Below are 6,852 nucleotides of genomic sequence, written 5' to 3'. Positions count from 1 at the left end.
ATGGTGGTAGAAGATTTATAGACAAAAAGGGGAAATGATGTACAGAAATCAGAAGTGAGGTACAGAACAGCTGGATTGGTTACAGGTTGGCATTTGCTTTATTTGAATAGAGTTTGAACACTTAGCAGTGTAAGAATGGTTGAAGAATGGCCACTGGGATTGACCAAGACTCAGCTATTGTTACAGGCACATACTCGAACGTCAGATTTTCAATTTTGTCTACCTATTAAGTTAGGTTGCAGTTTGTCCACAAGGACTCAAATATAGAAGTATGTAGCCATATTTAGTTTGCTTTACCAATTCCCTTTTTTTGGTCATTTTCTCACTTTTTAAGAGAGATTTAACAAAACTTTAGTCATTGATGTCACTAAGTCACTATTACCATAGTAACTGCACTTATTTGGTCGTGAGACCCAGTGGGAAACAGTAGAACAATGAGTTTTGCAAAGGTAGGAACAAGTACTGAGTACAGGGAACTTCCCCTTATGCTAGAATGTCCTATTTACAGGAGAAAAACAAAACCTAGTCTGTTCTGGTCTAAGATCTATGTGTTTCCTTAAAGTCTCAGTTTGACTATGTCACTTTTAGCACAAGTGCCTCCAGTTTTGTTTGATTTGGTCTGTTGAGGTGTAGTGAATGAGCTGAGTACAAAACAATGATCTCCCATAATTTTGTTTTAAAAAGTTCCCCTTTTTGGTCAGGTGCTCACTTAGGTGAGAGTGTGACCAAAACTTAGGGCCTTAGTGCCATTCTCTGTTACCAGAATTTTGTGTCTGCTCTCAGCACATCATTTGTAGGTTACGGTATCCTCATGGTCCCACATTTCTTTTAGCTCTTGTCATTCCAGTTGAAGAGAGACCATTTGATGTTATAGAAATGGCTGCATGAAAACATTTAAAACCTTTGAGAGAATATAGTACACCAGGGAGACTATTATTATGATTATTGTAGGATAATACCAAGAGATTGGAATATGCTCCTTACCCAGGATCCCCATAAACCAAACCATATAAACTCAAATAGATCAAAGAATGAGCTAGATAAGGAGTTTATTCTCTTGACTAAGTGGTCTTTTTGTTAACCCCCTTCAACTGAATCTCTATAATATCCAAAGTTTTTTCCATAAGATATAAGTGCCAGCAGCTGCACAGATAATTCTCTGTCTAGTCACTTTTACTCTTCAGCATAACATTTAAAAGATAATTTAAAGTCTGTTGTGTAACCATACCCTTTACAGTAGAATCTGCTATATAGCCATTATGAGGGATACATTTTGAAACATTGCCTCTTTTATTCCAAACCATGGAAAAAGAACCTAACAAATGATGCCTGTCCAGTAGAGTGAAGGACTCTAGCAATGTTCTCTTTAGCCCATGATGTGGGTTGAGAGGAGTGTATCAATGTTCTGTTTCTGACTGATTAGGAGGCAACGTATGTACCATTAACGTTTCTCACTTACTTTGGGCCTTCATCTTTTGTATATCAAAGTATAAGATTATCCATGTACAAGTATGGCTGCAAAATCCTTCACAAACAAGTATACTCTATAAGTCCATACAACAGACCCCTTTTCCACTTCTATTTTTTATAGAACCATAAGCAATATAAAAATACTCAAAGATAAGAGTCTCGTAATAGTAGGGAAACCTTGATCCATGATTTTGGGAAAAGCTGTTCACATCAAGAATGCCATCTTCTTCTGGGGAGAAACTTCCCTAATTATCTTTACCTTAAGTGTTCCAATGGGTGTACAGTTCCAAGATGTAAAGGAACTCTTATCAGTTGTCAGATTATGAACCCAAAATTTAAGGTTCTATAGTTTTGTTGCAGTGTGTATGGCAAGGGCAGTGTCTCTCTGATGTTTTCAGAAGAGGCAGTCTTCACATTTTAGATTGTGAAGGGGATAATTGTCCTCAGTGAGCCATAAAAAAAGTTTCTTTACCTGATGAAAACACACTGTGGCACAATAACTTAGTGATAAAACATCAGCCCACTTGCATGGGAAAGCTTTTATACAACCAAAAAACATAGATTGAAAATGAAATTGAATGAAATCCCTTTATAAATGTTTAAATTACCTAACAGGTAGCCAAATATACCTGAAGCTTTGATTTTATTCCCCATAATATGGAACCAAATATTGGTTATAAGATATTTTCACAATTTTTAAGTCACACTACATCAATATATTTAATCAGGATCATTTGATCTTTTATATGATGAGTCATGGAATGCAGATCTTTTAATAATAAAAACTTTAAGGATTCAGGAAGGACAAGGTGGCTGTCCCGGTCGTCCATGAGTCTATGCTTAACACTGGATTTATGTCCTCCTAAATACCAGTTTTTTCTACAAATTAGTTGCATAGCACTATTAACTGATGGGTTATCATAGGTAATTTGACTTAGACTACGGATTTCATTCAAATTGTATATCTGAACAATTTCAGTGTTGGCTGATTTAGCATGAAAATCTGGCAAAGTGTTTCCTTGGTATTCAATTAATTTTGTAGCAGTTTTATAACCCAGTCACTCTTTTCATTAAAGTTCCAGGAATTTTTACCCAAGTCAAGAGACAAAATTTTAAAGTTATTAGAAGCTTGTATTCAAGAGTGCCTTTCAGGGTCCTTTCCATCCTTTCATGAACCTCCTAAATGATACCACCATGCTTTTAAAATTTTCAGAAACTGCAATTAACTGTGGAAATGACTTTAAATAGTTATAGTTAAAAATACAATTAACAAGGAAATTTGCTTAATAATGTGGTCTACAATAACTTAATATGATAGCCATAATTACGATTGATAGCATATACTCGGACCTATTAGAATTTTAGAAATCCCATACTATTTAGGAACATATATTAATATAATTTATTAAAATGTAACTTGAAAATCAAACATTATTTTTATTTTGACAATTCTTCCCATGTAACTTAACATGTCAAATAATCCTGTTTACTCCTCTTTTGGATGCTTCAGGGGCCCTCTGTGGCATCTCAAAGTTAGAGGTCAGAAAGGACAATTTTGAAACTGAAATTTGATTTTGACAATCCTATAAAATATCTTGAAGGTCTAAAACATTTAACATTATAAAATAGAATTCCAGATTGCCATAAGTCATTCATTTAGCCAACATGATGACTCAAAAATATTTTTTAAAAAAAGGCAAAAAACTTTACTTATCGGCAGAGGGAAGACTTAGCCTTCCAAACAGTGTACCTCTTGTTTTTCCCATATTTTTCAGTAGTTCATTCAAAAGGCAAATAAAAACTTTCATTACCTTTTAATATTACATAAAAATGTTTTTCAAGAGAGAAAGCCAAATTCATCCTTGCATTAATCTACTATTTACATCAACCCCAATTTTTAATAAACCTTATAGACAAATCTATTCAATCTTAATCAGTTAGATTTTAAAGTGAAATTCTCATAAACCTGTTATAATTCTTCATAATTTTTGTAAAAGAGCAGATTAGTGCTTTAAGGAAACCCTGTTGTGCTTTTATACCAACGTTCAATTTATGGAAAAAACAAAATAACTCCTCTTTAAATTTAGCCAATGTGTTCACACACTCAATTTCTTTTACAAGATTAAGTTTTAAAACCATTCTACAACTAGTTTAAACACTTAGCTTTATCTTATCTAATTTAAAACAATTCTTTAACCCTTTAAACTAGACAAAAAATTTACAGTTCTGTGCTCTCTTATAATCTTTTACCAAAAATACAATTTCACTGTCCTCACATATCTTGCATGTGAACCTACTTTTTTCAGCAGTCTCAGTTACATGTTATAGTGGTAATTCTTAGCAACTTTCACTTTTGGTGCATAAATTTCCTTTCATAACTTACATAGATCATCTACAACATGCTTGAACTTTCTGAATTGTCCTAAACATCCCTCTTTTTAAACAAGTCATTGCACTTTAGGACAAGAATTTACCATATAAGATCATTTCTTATATAAAATCATTTTCTTTATAATGTTCTTTGCATAGCTAGTGGTCATAGCTAATGCTACATGTCTCCAGACCTTAAAAGTCAACTCAGTTTATGACCTTAAAGCATTTAGCAAACCAAATATCTGACCTGCATGATTTAGACCAAATGTCTTCATTTTTGCAATAATCTTTAAAATGTTTTATTTCCCAAAGATTACCAAAATCACGTGAACTAAAAGGCATTAGTTATTCTTTTTCTTTTAAAATATTGTATTTAAATGCTTATTTTACTTTAAGCCAATTAATTAGAGCTCTTTTATATAAACATTACACACACAACACATATGTAACTGCACAGACAGAAAGAAGAGTATTACAGTAGTTGTAAGTGTTCATTTACCAGTTTCTAAGTTTCTTAAGTAAATGACTGGCTTTAAGGTGGAGTCCTTGGAAGAACAGGGCCAAGAAAGGGTATCTGGTGAAGGAGTCCCAAGCTCTTAGAGCTTGAATATCTGTTTTTAATTAAACTGACTTTTAACCATATCACTCTTTAATAAAAGTTATTTTAGATTGCTAATTACCTAATTTTAGCCAGGCCAAACAGCAGATATTTTTGTGCTTATAAAAGGAAAATTCAAGATGGCACATGGAGGGGAAGGGAATTTTAAAACGACAAAGGTAACACAAATATCAATTAGAAAGTACTCATTTCCTATGCTGGGAATTGAACCATGAACCCAGCAGCCATTGTGATGGTGGAGACTGAGAAATATTGCCATGTGGTTACAAGGTCAAGCTCCCAAGGACATACAATACAAGATGGAGAACTCAACAATTCTTTTATTGACCAGCTTGCTAGGCCAGCTTGAACAGTGAGTTCATGGGGTTTAGGCATGCATTTTATCCTAAGGTACCCCTCTTTATAACAAAACAGTACAGAAAGATACACAAAGAAAACCAGATTTACTATAGCTTAAGATCAGTCTCAGAATTTTTTTTTTCATATTAATTAGAACTTTACAGAGGAGATAAACAGTGATTTCTACCATTCATTTAACAAGTTTGCACAGAGAAAAAAAGGCCAGAAATCTGACTGGTAAGAAATTCTTATCCTTTTGCCAGCATGTCAGGTTTCTGGGTTCCCTTTCATTGAGCAGCTCTAGTGACCTGGCTGGCTGAACCACATCCCTGGGACCAAGCCACAACACAAAGAAAATTTACCTGTTTCCATTCTGGCCAGAACAAACTAAACATAGACATTAGCCCTCTGCTTAGCTCCCAATATTAAACTGGCAAGGCCCGAATGTGCTCCCAAATAGGTGCCGTAATCTCTAATTTTTAAAAGAAGCTTTTGCATATTAATAGGCATCCCTAGATTAGACTAATTTGGGAACCCTCATTTTTAAATGCATTTTTGCGTGTTGTTGTTCATTTGGAATGTACCATTGTAAGTTATTTTTAGTAAGATTTTGCTATTTCTGTAAGACTTCGTTGCCTCCTGGGCCTAATGTACAAGCCAGAAGGAGCTCAGTTTTGCAGAAATTAAGGATCCCATTTTTACCTAAAATATTGGCTTTACTCTCAGGTTCCTTTGATTAACTTAGCCAATGAAATTTTTTCTACCTAAGTGTGCAAGAAAATTAAACAAAGGGGTGGAATACAAAAATCCCTATGAATTTTCAAAAGCCAAATTTTATGACCCCTACAATATTACCATTTGCTACCAGTTTCTTTCTGACCCAGTCAGATGTAAGAGGCCTCTAACTGGATCCAAGTCAGTTAATTCCCAGATCAAATCTATTCCTGGATCCATTCCAGTTTCTGTCACGAATTCCAAACCCAGTTTGGATAAGAAACTTGCTCAAAGAAACTCAGATAACTCAAAACACAAATCTGTGGAGCTCTGAAATCCAAGAGAGAAGTTACCATAATCCCCAGCTGCTCTGAGAGATCAAGGGACACAAGTGGGTCCTGCAGGTACCTTGCTTGTTCACTCAAGCAAGGGATCATTAGAAGCTCTACTTTGAATCCTGCTTCTGACACCATTTGATAAAAGAAAAATTTCAGCTGAATTAAGCTTAAAAGAGTTTAAACACTGTTATATGTGAGTTTTTAAAGATTTTTCATCTTAATTGGATCATATTATAAATGTGTGTGTGTGTCTGTGTGTGTCTATAGTTTGGTAAATTCTTTTGTACATGTCAAAGCATCTTCAGATGCCAGTAGGTACCAATCAACACTATTAGTTTAAGGGCTACATAGCATTCCAATGTATAGAAAAAACAGAGATTTTTTAATTGAAATACAAATTGACATAAAATTACTGTTATAAATAATACATCAAGAAACACTCTTATACATGCATTTTTCACCACCTATTTTAATATTTCCTAGTGAAAATATGAATAAATAGAATTATTGGGCCAAGTTAATTATTTTATCTGTTAATACATATTGCCTACTTAACTACAAAAAAAGACAGCAGTTCTTAATACAATCAGAAGTACATGAGAACTCTCACTTCCTTCATTTTCATCCTAATGCTGGGTACTATCAATATTTGAACTGTCCCCATCAGATGAGTAAAATGTTCTTTTTAAATGTTAGTAAATGCTGCATTGAGTTTATTTAAAACATACAGACACACATTCATGCAGACATTTTGTTCAAAAACTTTTAAGTAAACCTATACTTCTGGTTAGTATATTTTGTTTAACTTTTTAATAGTTTCCTTTAATATAAATTTATTTTTCCTTATGTCTTGATGTAAAGCTGAATTTAGTTTGTTCAGGTTGTTAATTATGTGCTCTAGTGCTATTTATTCTAAAACTATTCGTTCTCAACTAATGTGAAATGGCAATATTCTCATATTATAACACTCCCATAAGTGATTAGCCTACACTTCTTAAA

The sequence above is a fragment of the Macaca mulatta genome, chromosome 6 (genome assembly GCF_049350105.2).
Source record: "Macaca mulatta isolate MMU2019108-1 chromosome 6, T2T-MMU8v2.0, whole genome shotgun sequence".
NCBI lineage: Eukaryota > Metazoa > Chordata > Mammalia > Primates > Cercopithecidae > Macaca > Macaca mulatta.
The sequence above is the reverse complement of the archived record's forward strand: the minus strand, read 5'-3'. Positions refer to the sequence as shown.